At 37.5% G+C, this 17,616-nt stretch overlaps 1 protein-coding gene across 4 annotated transcripts in view; it reads right to left on the bottom strand.

Annotated features, from left to right (window-relative positions):
* LOC106065401 (uncharacterized) overlaps positions 1-17,616 on the bottom strand; it is a 127,357-nt gene that overhangs the window by 22,428 nt on the left and 87,313 nt on the right. The gene's annotated exons all lie outside the window — the stretch shown is intronic.

Raw genomic sequence — 17,616 nt, forward strand, 5'->3', positions numbered from 1 at the left:
TTCCCCAAATAATGTCAGGTACCCATTAGAGCTGGGTGCACTCAGCTCAGAGGCGCCCTAATATCCCGAAATTAAAAAATCCCAGTCTTCACCAGGATTCAAACTCGGAACCCTCGGTTCAAAAACCAAGCACTTCACCACTCAGCCACCGCGCCTCCTAGGTTTTCTTACACCAGACGAGTATTGTTACCAATAATCGTAGTTGAAGAATGATCTCTAATGAGAACGAGCTCATTGATGAATTCAATATGTCGAACTGGGACTCGCCCACTTAGTAAATTTCTGAGAGACAGAGTGTCGCATGAGGTTTGTGGGACTTGTTATCCGATAAAATGAACTACACCTACCAAGAGTTGCGATTACATGGAGGCCACTACAAAGAAAGCGCAAACAGGGACGTCCTCGTACACGGCCGGCCCTAACAACAACAGGGCCCTATGCGAAACGGATAGCGCGGGGCCCAGTCTGTATAGGGATAAGGATAATAAGTGAAAATTAATTTTTTTTTATTTTCCATCTGCTCATGGTAAATCAGGAGGCCGCGAGAACCCTGTTATAAGTTAAAATGGTTTAATTTATTAATTTACACATAGAATTAGCGCGGTGCCAATGAAAGTGCGGGGCCCAATGCGGCCGCATACGTTGCAGTGGCCTAAGGCCGGCCCTGTCTTCGTATAACTTGGAGCCACACTTCCATGGCGGACCTCACTGCAGTGGACACCATGTGGAAAGAAGCTTCAGACATTGCCAGTGACATATCTTTGTGGAGACAGCTTGCCGCCCAATGCGCTAATATGGATGATTAACACATACGCTCTATATTGCAATAACAAATTGACAAACACTCCATTTTGACTGTGTATAAGACAGGTATCAGGTAAATGACGCAAAACATTTTGGTGTGCTACAGAGAATCGATTCATGACACAAATGTAAGACTAGGCTACAGAAACAAAAAATAATGTCCATATGTAAATTCTCATCAGGAAAAAACCTCTATGGAGCGAAAGATCTGTTTAGCTTGCTGGGCTAGGCTGCCAGGGAGTCTGATTGATTAGCTTGTCAACTCTGCCGAGGGTGAAAAAATGCGATTTCACTAACAAATCTTATTCCAAGAGAGAGAATCGTGAAATAAAAAGGGAATTCTATTTACCTCCCTTTACAATCTCATTCCGCTAGTGACCTACTGCATGTTTTAGCATGGGTTTGTGAGTGTGTGTGTGTGTAGTATGAATCAGTAGCGTAGCAAAGTAGCAAATCCTGGCACCTAAATTTCATTGCGTGCAGGTCCATGAGAACTAGAATGTATATTTCTCACAAGAAAACATACGAGGATTGAGTCGTTAAGTGCGATGGTCGTGTAGTATGCACCCTGAACTATCCTCTCAAAGGTTCCGGGATTGAATCCTGTCCGCCGAGGCATGAAACATTCATTAGACAGAGCTAATAGAACTATGAAACACACATTGGACAGAGCTAATAGAACTATGAAACACACATTAGACAGAGCTTATAGAACTATGAAACATACATTAGACAGAGCTAATAGAACTATGAAACATACATTAGACAGAGCTAATAGAACTATGAAACATACATTAGACAGAGCTAATAGAACTATGAAACATACATTGGACAGAGCTAATAGAACTATGAAACATACATTAGACAGAGCTAATAGAACTATGAAACATACATTGGACAGAGCTAATAGAACTATGAAACACACATTGGACAGAGCTAATAGAACTATGAAACATACATTAGACAGAGCTAATAGAACTATGAAACATACATTAGACAGAGCTAATAGAACTATGAAACATACATTAGACAGAGCTAATAGAACTATGAAACACACATTAGACAGAGCTAATAGAACTATGAAACATACATTAGACAGAGCTAATCGAACTATGAAACATACATTGGATAGAGCTTATAGAACTATGAAACATACATTGGACAGAGCTAATAGAACTATGAAACATACATTGGACAGAGCTAATAGAACTATGAAACATACATTGGACAGAGCTAATAGAACTATGAAACATACACTGGTCAGAGCTTATAGAAAAGACACTGAAATGCCTTATTGTAAATGTCTGAATCATTTTTTTTTTGTCACACTAAACTTTCGAATTTCTAGAATGACCGGCCATCATATTCTTTATCCTGGGCCCACACGTATCTTGAATGAATGTATGCGTTTTGATTTTTTAGGTATAATTATGATAAATAGGCATCTACAGCCGTCTTTCTACACATCAAACAAAGCAATTCATGTCATAAAACAAAACTTTAAGAGTTTCCTAATAGCTCTTGGATAAGAACGACAGAAAATCTGTGATTGTTTGATTGAGAATGTGATGATTTGGTACTTTGGTACGCTGTAGGCCATGTGGTGCCCTTAAATCTTTCAAGGGACTTTTCTTGTACACAATCAGGACTTCAATAACTCTATAATTTATAATTCAATTATAATCAACTTATTTATATAAACTAATGTATTATTGAAAACTCTTTGTAAATATATGTGTATACCCATTTTCCCCATGATAATTCACTTAGCTTCTAGCAGTCAGTCCCACAACGTTGATAAAGATCTAGTATCCTCACAGGATCTACCCTGTCAAACAATGTTCTGGGGTTATAAAGTAAAAGTAAAGTCCCCTTTCAGACCATGTGATCTACAGGGCAGATGATGTTGAGGTCATTTGTTTCTGCGGCCCACGGTTAACTAGGGTGTCATGTGGCTAGCACAAAAGACAAACCACTTTTCCTTTTCCCCACTGCCATTAGAGCTGGTTGCATTCAGAGCACTCGTTCAATAGAAGTGGTTAAAGAGAGGGTCGAAACAGTGTCGCATGTCTTGTACGAGTGTCCCCATATCCGCGAGCTAAGGGGGGACCTGTCTGAGCAGTCACTCGACTTGTATGGTAGCTACGAGGCACTACGCCGGACGGCTATGTTTCTTGCCAGAGCACTACGGGAGGACTAGTCCTTCCTGCTCTGTTTTTTCAATAGGAGTTCATCTCAGGTTGCATTCAGAAGCATCTTATAGATCCCGAATGGTTTCGAAGGATTCGAAAATGTTTGTTTTACAAGTTTCGGATAATCCTTCAGTTCATCCTAGCCCTAGTCCAAAACTCCCGAAGGGCGACAGGGGAAGCCAGAGGGAAAGTGTAAACTCGTGATCATTAAGACCACCGAACGACAGTCGAGAGCGCAAACCGCACGACCAGGCAACGAAGGAGGATGTGCTCTACATTGAGGTAACAGTTACAGTTATTACACAGCAGAGGATTCTACTCAATACAAAAGAATGTAATTAGGTGTGGCCGCTGTCTGGACAGGGTTGTACTTACATGTCGTGTCAAACCTTGGTATACAAAACCATTTAGTATGCAACAAAAAAAAAGTAAACCTTCCTTTTCTAAGTTACAATCCCTCACGACGCCCCCAGAGTCAGTCACATCTCCCGATACTTTCACAAGCTTTGAATCTTTTCAAAAACATTCCATCCAATAATGAGATTAGCCTTTGATTTGAACCTTCGTTAATGCAATGCAATTTTCATTTCATTTTCACTCGAACAGCCCCCCCCTCCCCCCAACTCAATCAAAGAAAGGTCAACTTTTTTTTTTTTTTTTTTGTGAGAGCGAAATATAGACAAGAGTCGATAATTATGGAGTCAAGAAAGGACGACTCTTGTTGAAAGCTAAACACACACACACACTTGTGCAGTCACAATTCATTATTTATTCTTTGTAATTTAGAATCAACTTTAAAAAAATGCAAAACTGAATTCTAAATAATTACATTATTTTTGAATAATTTTTACCTTAATGAATGATTTAAAACTCAAGACTTTTTTTTTCTTAGGTTTGCGTCTTCATTAAACTTGATTGGCATGGAAATGCTCTGAGACTTATTTATTTTAAAGTCTGTTATGTCTGTCTGTCAGTCTGGGTGGAATCTTGTACACATTATTTCTCCCACTTCCCTATCTAAGATCATGGTGAAACTTTGCACAATTATACATTGTCGATGACAACACATGAATCAAACAAAAAAAAAGTCAACCAATTAGTTAATCAATTAGTCGTAATTAGTTTGTTGATTGCTTTTTTTTTTTTTTTTAAAGAAAATGTACAAAGCCTTGTTTTGACAACAAGATCGTAAGCTAACAATTTGAAACAAACTATAAAACCTTCCATTTTTATAAGTACTTGAATGGTTTAGTAGCAAACATGTCGGTCTTCCAACAGGGAGGCTCGAGTTCTAATGCGTTTCTGATGTAACCATAAGTAAAATTATGGCAGATATTTTCTTTCTAACAGCTCAATAGATTCTGATGTAACCACAAGTCGTAGTTGCGGTGATGAAAAAAAGAAGTAATAGTTGAAGCTAGAGAGACATGCAGGAGAGGAGGGACATGCAGGAGACGAGAGACATACAGGAGACGAGAGACATGCAGGAGACGAGAGACCTGCAGGAGACGAGAGACATGCAGGAGACAAGAGACCTGCGGGAGACGAGAGACATACGTGAGACGAGAGACCTGCAGGAGACGTGGGACCTGCAGGAGACGAGAGACCTGCGGGAGACGAGAGACATACGTGAGACGAGAGACCTGCAGGAGACGTGAGACCTGCAGGAGACGAGAGACTTGCAGGAGACGAGAGACATACAGGAGACGAGAGACATGCAGGAGACGAGAGACATGCAGCAGACGAGAGACATGCAGCAGACGAGAGACACGCAGGAGACGAGAAACATGCAGGAGACGAGAGACACGCAGGAGACGAGAGACATGCAAGAGACGAGAGACTTACAGGAGACGAGAGACAGACAGACATGTAGTGTAAAAGTGAGTTGCACTTTGTCGAAACTTTTTTTCTTTGTTTCCAGCCGTACTGGGACTCGACCTGTCAATGAGGCCGTGACCGAGCGTCGCATGAGGTTTGCGAGACAATGTCCTCGACAGACTGAATTACGCATACCAAGAGTCGCAATGACATGGAGGCCAATACGAGGAAAGCGCAATCAAGGACGTCCTCGCATAACCTGGCGGCACACTTTAATGGAGGACCTCAGAGCAGAGGACACCAGGTGGGAAGAGGCTTCGGATATTGCCAGTGACAGACCTTTGTGGAGACAGCATGCTGCCCAATGCGTGGGTGGATCTAAGTATAAGTAAGTCTAATTATTTTGTTTAAATTGTTCAATGTAATATATTTCACTTGTGTTCCTAGACGCATCTACATTGAAGCTGTATTTAATAAAATACTCTGAAAGACACAAAGATAAAGGCACATTCCTCGTCCCATATGCTAGGACAAATTTGCACAAATACTCCTTCTTCCCTAATGCTATTAGAGCATGGAATGGGTTGCCTGAGCTAGCCAGGAAAAACAGTGACTTAGCAGGATTTAAGTCATTGGTTAATATGCATGACTGAATGCATGACGTGTAGGACGTGATCATCTTTTTTGAAGTAACGTCTGTATTATATAAGATAAGATGATAAGAAGCTGTGTAAGAAAACTTACATTTCAATTTTGTTTTAAAAAAAAGAAGAAAAGTCTTTAAGATTTAGTCAAGTTTCGCATTTAGAGATGACCACGCCTACAATGGTCTAGTTTGGTTTACTAGAGCTACAGCATAACCAGCGCAACACACATCAACACACATCAACACACACTTTTATTTATGACACACACATGGAATTGTGAGGTTGAACTTTGTTGTCAAAATTTACCAAGGTTTCCACACGTTCCATGAGTCTGTTTTTGTTTGTTGTTGTTTTGTTTTTTTGTTCGTCAGAAGACACAATCCAGAGTTGAATTTCATTTTAATTTATAACCTCAAATCATACAAAGAGCTGTAGACCAATTAAAAGACCTACCCAAAGATGTACAAAGAAAAAACAAATTATCATTCATTTTATTCGCAGTCCTATATTTATTTATGCCTTTACATTTTACTCTAAATATAATATAATAATAAAAAGAAAATTTGTAAATTTAAAAATGGAAGTAAAAATGAAAAGAAACAAATCATTGCCAGAAACAAAAGTATATTGATTTTATAAGGTTATATGTGATGCAACTACCAGTATAAACCATGCAGAAGAATTTTTTTCACATCTATTTCATTCTCTCCCTTTCCTCTCTATGTCTGCCTCCCCCCCCCCCTTTTCTCTCTCTCTCATCCGACAGAAGTTTGGCTTGTAACGGGCGGAGCTACATACATTTTTTATCAGAGTCGTTTTTTTTTTCTTCCTTTCCATTTGAATTTAACTCCGCCCACCCAAGGATATGACAGATGGCGTTCATGTTTTAATAGGATGCAACTAGTCACCCCGACCCGGCAGTGGACTACCCTTCTCCTGGTCTAGACCCTGCTGCGCTCGCACAGCCAACGAATGCGATTTAAACGCAACGCGCACCCTAGACTACTCCCCCCCCCCACCTCCATTTCTTATATGACCTTGTTGCAGGGTAAATCAGAACTGAATGTTTGGTCAGAGGTGGAGACTAGAAACAAAACTAGAACCAAAATCTTTCTTCAGAGGAGACTAAACTAGAACCAAATCTTTCTACAGAGGTGGAGACTAAACTAGAACCAAATCTTTCTACAGAGGTGGAGACTAAACTAAAAACAAATCTTTCTCCAGAGTAGGAGACTAAACTAAAATCTAATCTTTCTTCAGAGGTGGAGACTAAACTAAAATCAAATCTTTCTCCAGAGGTGGAGACTAAACTATAACCAAATCTTTCATTTCGAAATCCGTTGTCACTCTTTTATCTACTCATATGCACCAATCTTACCAAACGTTACACTAGGTACAAACACTTTATAACACCATATTTTGAGTAATAAAAAGGTGATCCATGTGAATCTTCATCCAGGGGTGAGTCCCATGGAAGGTTCTTCTTCTTCTTCCTCGTTCTCATTATTATGTTGAAGCGTCCTAGACCAATATATCAGGTGCATTGCGCAATGGTTTCCAAATCAGGCAGCTCTCAATATAGTCTTCTGTCTATCAGGGTGTTTGGGGCCAGTGTCTTGTTCGGGCCTCTTTATTAAGAATGCAGTTTTGAAGTAAATGGTCAGCATTCTCTGGTGAAACTCCACAAGGGCGGATTTCGCTAGTTCCAATTTTTAGCTTCCGGAACATATGCTGTGTCATTCTGCTGTTTCCGGTTTCCTGAGACTCGAGTTTGTATAATCTTCATTTTATTAAGTATATACTCTTCTGAAAGAAAATCTGAAACAAGTTGAACAAACGAACCAACGAAACTTTGTCACTTTTCTCTTTTCATTGAATATATTTTGTAATGTCTTCCTTTGTTTCGGCATAATAAACCAAGATGCATCTGTATTGCATTGACCCATTAGGTGTCAGGAAAGGTCGCAAGGATCGAGGCATGACAACCGAATTTATAATCCTCGCCTCCAGAGAAAACTTATTTACCTCGCGGCCAACAACTTCCACAAAAGTTGATTTTCTTTCGGTTCAGATACATTTTTAAAATTATTGGACTTCTTGAAAATTAACCTTGTGTTTTCTTATATTTCTAAACTGAGATGGAAAGTTGAAATTATTTGGTTTAATCCAAATTTTCTCTCATTTTGAGCTCTATGTGTCCAGCATCGTGGATCTATCTTGATTATAAAGCTGCTACTTAAGTCTACACTCAAACAGCTGCGAAATGGTAAAGACTAAGACTAAGACTAAGACTAAGACTGCTTTATTGATCCTTACGGAAATTTGTTGTGATTACAAGGACGCCGTGGAGACATGAGTAGTAAGAAGAAGACTCCAACCCGAGGTTCCAGTTTAAATCTTGATGATGGCTGTTTATTTCATTCATGCATAAATGCAACGCGGATAAGAGAAAGCAGTGTGTAGGGTTAGGAAAAATAGGCTGACAGCTTGATGTAATCATCTTTCTCAAGCTCAGAGACATGTTGGGACGAAGATTTTTAATTCAGTCTTCCATGCCTGTAAAATCTGGCACAATTCGTGAACAAGAAAGATAAATATCTACACGGAAACGTGTCACAGGGTCAGGGGTCACTCGTAGAACAGACTTTCTGGTCAAAACAAATATAATAAGAATGATGTCCATAATAATACCTGTCGAAAAATACAATACTCCCTGTTTGTTATATCAACCGAGGGGATAATGACAAATAACCTCATAGACACATTCGAAGCACTAAGCATTTTCAAGAGGATTCTTCACATCTGTGAAAGGACAGTACTGCTGCAGACTATGCACATCATCAGAACATTTCTCAGTGGACAGTGTTACTCACTTAGTTACTTAGGTCCTCCAGCGGCATGCTGTCTCCACAAGGATCTGTCACTGGCAACGTCTGAGAGGACAGGGTAAAGGGGATGACAACGACTTTTGTTTTCCTTTAACGAAGCTCAACCCTGGCAGTGCCAGAGATTACAAAATTAGCTCATCTCCATAATAAAAACTAGTAGGCTATATTTAAAAAAAAAATCAAATACAAATTATTAGGTGTTTTTAGCGTATACACACATTGGAATAAGTAATTGATAGTTAACCAATGTGCCAGGGAACTATCTTTAGAAAGGTTTCAGAAATTTGCATACGTGTTAACGGTGACAGCCTTTGTCTTACAAAATATTCAAATATTGACGTCGACAGTTATTTCGGGCACCCCTAAGTCTGCGTATGTGTACATGTATATGCATGTGTGTGGGAGTGGATGTGCATATGTGTGGGAGTGGATGTGCATATGTGTGGGAGTGGATGTGCATGTGTGTGGGAGTGGATGTGCATGTGTGTGGGAGTGGATGTACATGTGTGTGGGAGTGGATGTACATGTGTGTGGGAGTGGATGTGCATGTGTGTGGGAGTGGATGTACATGTGTGTGGGAGTGGATGTGCATGTGTGTGGGAGTGGATGTGCATGTGTGTGGATGTGCATAGGTGCATGGGGATTTACATGTCACTAAAAACAGTGGCAAAGAATACCAGATTTTTACACACGTATCTTTAGCGTTTGCTACAAGAGCTTGCCTGTTTGTTATTATTATTAAACCGTTGAAAGCAATAGCTAGATACACTAAATGGAAAATTAAAGTCTCAGTAATGAGTTTAAGATACCAGAGTTAGTATGAAAAAAATTCTATTTCTTAAAAATAAGAGATTCTCATTTAAGAGTATAAAATAGACATTAGACGCACCCGAAAAAAGTATTGATCTAGATTTATGTTATGGAGTGTGTGTGTGTTTCTATGGTAACAGTGGAAAGAGGTTGGCGATTTGTTGTGTATGATGCAACATAGGTGGCGATGTCGTCACTTGGTCTTAGTTAGGACAGACGACTCCAGAACGTGAGACTGAAAGGTCGTGCTATTGAAGTTGCATTATGTTAAAAATATTATTACCAATGTCTACTACATTTATTTTCAATCAACTTGATTTTAGTCTATATTATGAATAAAGTTACATTTAGTCTTGTTCACAAGGAAGTTTTTCAAGTTTTTTAGTTCAGATACATCACGCCTACGACGGTTTAGTTATCTACCAGCAGTTTGGTGCTACAAGTCAACGACCGGTAACAACAATCTAAAAAAAAATAATTACAAAACATATGCTTTCAGTCTCACATAGGCCCACTGTACACAATTACAATTAAAAGCTGACCAACATTCAAAAAATATAAGTTTATATAAATATATATATATATATATATATATATATATATATATATATATATTATACATTAAATACACGAATTTACATGAAGGCAGCGTCGGATCACTGAGTATTGTTTAATTATGAGAGTCAACTGTACATTTGAATCATCAACAATATACTCGACTCAAAAACTAGTCGGCAATTTACTTTTACATTTTGTTTTCAAATAATAATAATAATAATAATAATTTAAGAAAAACTGAGATAGAAAAACAAAGAAAATATGGGAACCTAGGCTTGGAGATTAAGCGTCTATGGAAATTGTCCAAAATAACAATATACCCCATTGTTATATCAACCGAGGGGATAATAACAACTGACCTCACAGACACCTTCAAGGCCCTTAACATTCCTAGGAACATCTTCGTTGCCTGTCAGAAGGCGGTACTGCTGCAGACCTGCCACATCACCAGAAAATTCCTCAGTGGAAACTGCTAAAGGGACTACGATGAATTTTGTTTCTCTTTAGCGAAACTCGACCCTGGCAGCGCCAGAGAATGACTACTCGTTCATTTCTAACATAATAATAGTAATAATAAATATGTAAGTTTCTAGGAAATTGCGCAGCAACGGAAATACGCGTAAAAAGAAAAAAAAATCTCATTAGTAAAAAAGAAAATGAAAAAATAATATTTTTAATGAATGGGCTTTAAAAAATAAAAACTGCTGATGTCAAGAAATAATGTTTTTGAAATACTAAACCGGAAATATTTTTACGAAACGGAATCAATCTGAAAGCTGAAAACTGCTTGCCATCTGTGTTATGGAATGAATGGGGCTCTCTATGATGAGAGTTATAATTATTAATTTAATCATTTGATTGAAGGTTAAGACAGACTTAAAATCTGTTTTCTGTTTTCAAAAGATCAAACAAGTTTTTCTAATCATCGAGAGTGGACTTCAAAGGGAAGTAACAATGTAAACACAGTGTATGCAAAACTGTGAGCAAAAGGAAACAAACAAAAAGAAAAAAATAAATAAAAAATAAATAAAAAATAAATAAATAAATATAATTATTATGGAGCTAAAAATACACTTGGACAAAATTATAAATTAAGAAAATTGGTCTAAAGAAAAGGGAGAAGTGTTTTTATAACCAGTTGTATACCTTTAACATTGTCACACAAAAACACAAGAAATCAAAGTTACAAAGATAGTGTCATTTAATATATACACCGAAAATCAGACACCATAGTGGTCAGCTCTGGCAGATAAAAAGGCAGGTTGCAATATGTTCAGAAAGACTGTCAGAATCTATGCACTACAAACTATTAACAACTACAGTCCCATCTAGGTCAATACAAAAAAAAAAAAAAAAAAAGAAGTGGCGTGCTCGTATCTAAAGTGCTGCCAATACTTTTGTGTTCATAGTTCCACTAACGACCTGATACCCCAGGATAAGGAGATTTATTAATATTATTATTACATTGCTAATATTCATATGTATTCAATGAACTGATAGTTAAGAAAATATAGTTCAATGTGAACCTGATCTAACTTGACGATATTGAATGGTTATTTAAATGATTTCATTGTTTTGTAAAGGGATAATCTCTCATTCAAAGCCTCAACATAGTTAGTTTTTAGTTCAGTATTTTTTTTATTTTTTTTTGCAGAATGCGACAGTACCGCACTTCAATAAAAGTAAATAATTTGTTTAAAATGTAAGAAGCTAGTCTGACAGTAAGTACTTCATTTAGTAATACAAATTTTTAAAAATATATTTTTTTGACAAAATCTAAAACTGTTGACATAAATGTGTTACAATTATGCTAAATAATCATCTCTACTTCTAAATAGACTACCCTCTTACTCAGTTTTGTAGTATCAATAGTGTATAGTTGTAAAAATTGGGTATTACTATGAAACTATGAAAAAAAAACAGCTATCATTGTTGATAATAAAATTAAATGTTTCGCTTAAAGAAAAGGAAAAAGCTGCCGTTGCATCCGAACTTTGAAAGATCTAAAATATAATGATATCGGATTTTCAATATTTTTTTCTAGTTTATGGCATCTAAACGGGACGGACGAACGGACAGACATACCACACAAAACTAATAACGGCTTTTACCCTATTGGTGCCACTCACAAAACAGCACACAAAAAAAACAGTACCTATTCAGTTCAACTGTTTACACGGGAAGCTATGCACGCAACAATCCCACACACACACACACCCCACACCCAATGTATTAATAGAAGACGAAGAATAACCTTGAAATATATAGACACCGTCTGTCGTAGTCATTTAATCAATATTGAGAGTACTATTTAGGCCTACACTATATATATATATGCAATCTGTTTCGGGATAAGTCCGTAATTTCCTCACAGCGTCGACTCTTTGTACTTTTAAGGGTTGTTGTTGTTTTTTTTTCTCCACATAACGAAACGTTGGAAGCTATTGTGAGGATTACATTGTGTGGTCCGAGTCTCTTAGGGAAAAGAACCTTCCAAGTGTGTAGCCTTTTTTTTTTTTTTTTGTAAGTCGCCTCAACACATGTCCAAGTGTTCTTCCTGTTTTGTAAGACAGCACATTGACTACATGTTATCAAACTTTTCCCAAACGAAGATCCCCTAAGGTAAGCCCAAAATGAGTCTGTCCCGCCCCTTTACCGCCAGTAGTCATCAGGAGACAAAAATGTTTTGACTTTGATCATTGCGTGTTTACATTGATACGTAAATACTGAGAACGTAAAGCCATAAAAAAAAGGGGGGGGGGGGAGGAGCTAAAAACAGTGGAAATTTGAGACCACTGCAACGACCCGACCTTAGCAACATGTTTTATGCATGTGTATTACAACTGTCAAGCCTTAGCAATCCGTTCTACAAAGGGCTAACCCTATTAACATTGCTCCAAGCGTTGTAATTCAGGCCAAAGAGGAACTGTACCGCAAACAAAAGATTAGTCAGGAAGAATAACCCAATCAAAATATATTTCACGTAAAGCTGTAATGTTGTAAAATATGAAGTTTACCAAGACAATAGAGCAATACAAAGTATAATAATAAATATATCCAGTATCAGGTCATAATCTCTGAGCTATGCAGTGTAAACATGAAACAGACTAAATCATCTCTAGTTGTTTACATCCTGCAAGCCGAGAAGAAATATCTTACAGTTTGTTAACAAGTCCAGTAATTATATTCACAGGTGTAGTACAAATATACACTCGTCCAGTAATTAGCTTCACAAGTCTAGTACAAATATACACTCGTCCAGTAATTAGCTTCACAAGTCTAGTACAAATATACACTCGTCCAGTAATTAGCTTTACAAGTCTAGTACAAATATACACTCGTCCAGTAATTAGCTTCACAGGTCTAGTAGAAATATACACTCGTCCAGTAATTAGCTTCACAGGTCTAGTAGAAATATACACTCGTCCAGTAATTAGCTTCACAGGTCTAGTAGAAATATACACTCGTCCAGTAATTAGCTTCACAGGTCTAGTAGAAATATACACTCTTATCTTCTTATATATTACAGTCATTACTTAAAAAAAAAAGATAATTACGTCCTACGCATTTCATGTGTCAATCTAGTCATGCATGTCTAGTAATTATCTTCCCAAGTCTAGTACACATATACACTCGTCTAGTTATTAAACACACAAGTGTAGTGCAAATATACACTTAGTTGTATAGCACTTAAACACAAGTTTAGCACAAGTTTTTACTAGACCAGCTATTAACCAAATATACACTTAGCTGTATAGCACTTAAACACAAGTTTAGCACAAGTTTTTACTAGACCAGCTATTAACCAAACAAGTCTAGTGGAAATACGATAAATCTTAGTCTAGTAAAAGGATACAAAGGGTTCAAAGTGTAACATCCCAAACACGAACTCGAATACGAAAAGAATAATAAGTCCAGCAATGAAACATCCAGACACACCATAGCTAGTCTTACACTTACTAACCTCCTAGCACATATTGTCTAACATAATGTTATAGACTTGCTCAATCACATCATGCCTTTGATGAATAATCTTATCATTTTCAGACATGGCTACAGCTAATGTCCACATAGAATGACCCAGAAGACGACTATCAATCGACGGCTGCAAAGATCTACGATGGTACGGAAAAGGAGGGGGGGGGAGGGGGTCAAACACCTAGCCTACAGTTATTGATTCTATTTAGCAGTTAATACAAGCAAGGGTACAGGAGCTGAGTCATAGGAAGAACATGAAGTGAATCTATTGCTCACAGTGAGAGATTGCAGGTTGAAAGAGATATATGTAGGGAATAAAACCAATTACAATTTGTTACAGAATTTTTCAAGGTAAACACATTTCGAACTTAGGTGTCTTAGTCGTAGGTGTTGAGAGATTCATTCCTAATGGAGTCTGGCGAGGAAAGAAGTCAAGGACCCCAAATGACGGCAAATTTCTATCTTCGCCGCTGAAAAGGTTTATTAGAAAATCAATTTTATACGACTTTGCCAAATTGTGAAATGTGTGGGTTTTTGTTTGTTTGTTTGTTTCAGATTATTTGTACACATCACAAAATTAGGCTCATTTCTTTTTTTTTTTTTTTTTTGCTATATTTTTTAAACGTGTGTGTGTGTGTGGGGGGGTATGTTCTCACCATTCACAAACACACACACACACATTCTACTTTAACTTCTACTTAGGAAACCTAATCTCAGTAATTGTGTGTTTGTGTGTGTGTGGTCTCACTCTCTCAGACACGCAAACACACACACACACACACACTCCGATGACCAGCAGTTTTAAGTCATCGTGTAGGTGTGATGACCTTGACCTTATCTTTTAACTCTTTCAAACTTTCTTTCAATTTTTTTTTTTTTTGCATTCCGTTAAGTATTTCTACGTCTCAGTGCATCGCCACCACATTTCTCAATATCGCTAGCTTTTCTTTTTCTATGTTACTGCATGCCATTCTTAAAAGAACGTACACCGGGACTAAAACATCAAGATGGAAGCTAAGGGCAGATAATGAAAAGAATCTTCACTTGGAAAATGCCCATTACATTTAGAAAGACCCAGTCGAACCTCGGGTAGGACCAACCAAAGTGAAATGTAATTGGAACTGATGCGCTACGGTTTGAAACCGTGATTTGGTAGCCTACTTCTTAGGCCCATCAGTTGTAGTTTTCCCCCTGCATTAAAAACGGCTCCACAAACACACACACAATACACTGTTACTTTTAAATGAAACACCTTTTTATTTGGCCCTTGTATATTCAAGGGAACAGCCAGCATTACAATAACATCGCACATTTTTAGGGATCCACCAATAGAAAGGCCTCATTCCCAACCGAAAAGTTTTAGACTGTTTTTTTCTAGCATCCCTCAAAATGAAAAGGCCAGTAAACCACGGTTTTAAACAAAGCATACCATTCTTTGAATCATCCATGTCACCCCCTAGCATATTTTTACCGGTACATGTGAGAATTGCTGATACATAAAGCATCGAAACTTTGCGCTTACATCATTCTTCCCCACTTAGTCAACCTTTTACATAGTTGGTTACTTTTTTTTTTTATTTTGTCAGTTCTTTTGGTCAATCGTAATCTAGAGATGCACCTTACTTGGAGAAACCCATAACTATAAACAGAATTATACATTCACCCTCTCCCTACCTCCCCCCCCCCCGAATAAACACATTCGTAATCACACTTTTAATAGGCGGAGGCCTTTATTTTTACTGTGTCAATTTTTCAGGTTTTCAATTTTCGATTTAGAGTAGAGACCTACTTGAATATCTAGATCTGGTCGTTCTATTTGTTATATAGGTCAGGACATTACCTGCAGTGTATATATTACAAACAGTAGTCGTATCCCTCCTCCCTGAACCACACAAACGAACGGTTTCCTACAGATGTCTCGTATTCGTTTTAAAAAAGTAATTTATAGATTATTAAAAAAACAAAATCTTTGAAATATATAAAGGCTGTATTTTATTTTTTTTTTACATAGCTAACAATTTTTCAAGCTAAAAACTTTGAAACTGCCAGGTAATTAGATTACAGATCACAGAAAACTTTTTTTTTTTTAAACGACAAAAGTAGCAAGTGCATTTGGATGGGCTAAAAATTATTCATTTCTTTTATTACCAGAAATTGGCTTTAGAAATCATACCTAAATAGGAGGAACATAAACTTTCCTTTACTTCTGCCACCGGAGATCTAACTGCATTAAAAGATCCCAGAAAATTAAAAATAAGAGTAACATCTAAAAACTACCAGAAAATAAAAAAAAATCAAATGTGATATACGGTAAAGATCCCTCAATAGTGCAAGATGTATCTCACAGTTTCTTTATAAAACAAAATTAAATAATTACCATTAATTAATTAAGGAATTTGTTAATTTTTTGATTCATTCATTTTTTTTTTAAATTCGTGACATATCGATACAATAATATTGGGAATTTTCTTAATGTAGTCTCCGGTGTATTTGGTGTACAGAATGGGAAAGTATTGATAAGCTGTCTTAAGAATCATATAACAACGTGCGTGCAATTTTAAGCCAACATGGCCGGATTTAGATTTAAATAGTCCTCAACTATTAGAGATATGGAGAAGTCTATATAAGATTTTTGGATACATAGAGGGTTAAAAATGATGTCAAACTGAAATACAATGAAGCAGTATCAAGATTGTGAAATATTACATCTTTAAAATAAAATTATTATTCATAACACATTCATTCGGGGGGGGTGAGGCCCTAAGAAAGTGGAGGCCCCAAGAAAATGGGGGTCCCAGGAAAGTGGGGGTCCTAGGTGGGGGTTCTAGGAAAGTGGGGGTCCTAGGAAAGTGGGGGCCCTAAGAAAGTGGGGGTCCTAAGAAAGTGGAGGTCCTAAGAAAGTGGGGTCCTAAGAACGTGGGGATCCTAAGCTGTAGCCAATTAAGCCAATAAGTAAATCCAGAACTCTAAGCACTGCAGAGTTAAATTTCTAAGCTCTAGTGTTTGTAGTACAAAAATAAAGTATTTGTTGTTGAGTTGGCAACACCGATCTTTCATTATGGCGTTCATGACATTGCTTGATTTGAATATTTAAATGTTCATTTTCTAACGACTTTCTTTAGACACCGACTATTGGATGTCTTCACGTCATTAAAATGCTTCTCTTCGAAACTAAAAGAGTGCTGACTTTGTTTACGCATCAGGTGTTATGATACATCATTTCGAACAATTGAACATTTGAACATATGTGGGTCGTGGTGGCAGAAAGGCAAAGCGCTTTGCTTCCGAAACGAGTTCAAATCACGCTGAAGTCTGGGATCATTAACTTCGGGATTTGTAGGACGGCGCCCTCACCCAACTCTAACTCGTCCACCCAAACGGCACCTTCGACATAGAGATCACGGAGGTCACGACCCAACACTATAGGGTACCTGACTTACGATAAGCAAACAAAATCGATTGGTGATTCTCGTTAACTGTCGCCCACAGAAACAGTTGCGCTCTACATCATCTGTCCCCAAAGATGGCTAGGTGTGAAAGGAAGACCTTTACTTTGTTAAATATATATTTATTTATTTATTTATTTAAAGTGTAAAGAGAACTTTTAGATTTTCAAACTAAATATCGAGAGGTTGGACTGCTATTGGGAAAAAAAAACAGACTAGTCTTAGAAGCACAAGATCGAATCTTTCAGCAAATCTTTTGCCTCATTTCCCTTGATGGGCAAGTAAGGGCAACTAAGTTTATTTTTAGCCAGCACGTGATTTAAGCCTGTAATTCTAGCTTTAAAGTTCCGCGCACATTGAAATGAAATGCCGAACGGCAGTACACTATAAAGACGATTGAATCGATTGGCCACATCAATAAGCTGATGGAAGCAACCTTTTCACACATGGATTTACAACAACCAAGGGGGGCTGT

This window comes from Biomphalaria glabrata, chromosome 4 (genome assembly GCF_947242115.1).
Source record: "Biomphalaria glabrata chromosome 4, xgBioGlab47.1, whole genome shotgun sequence".
In the NCBI taxonomy this organism is placed as follows: domain Eukaryota; kingdom Metazoa; phylum Mollusca; class Gastropoda; family Planorbidae; genus Biomphalaria; species Biomphalaria glabrata.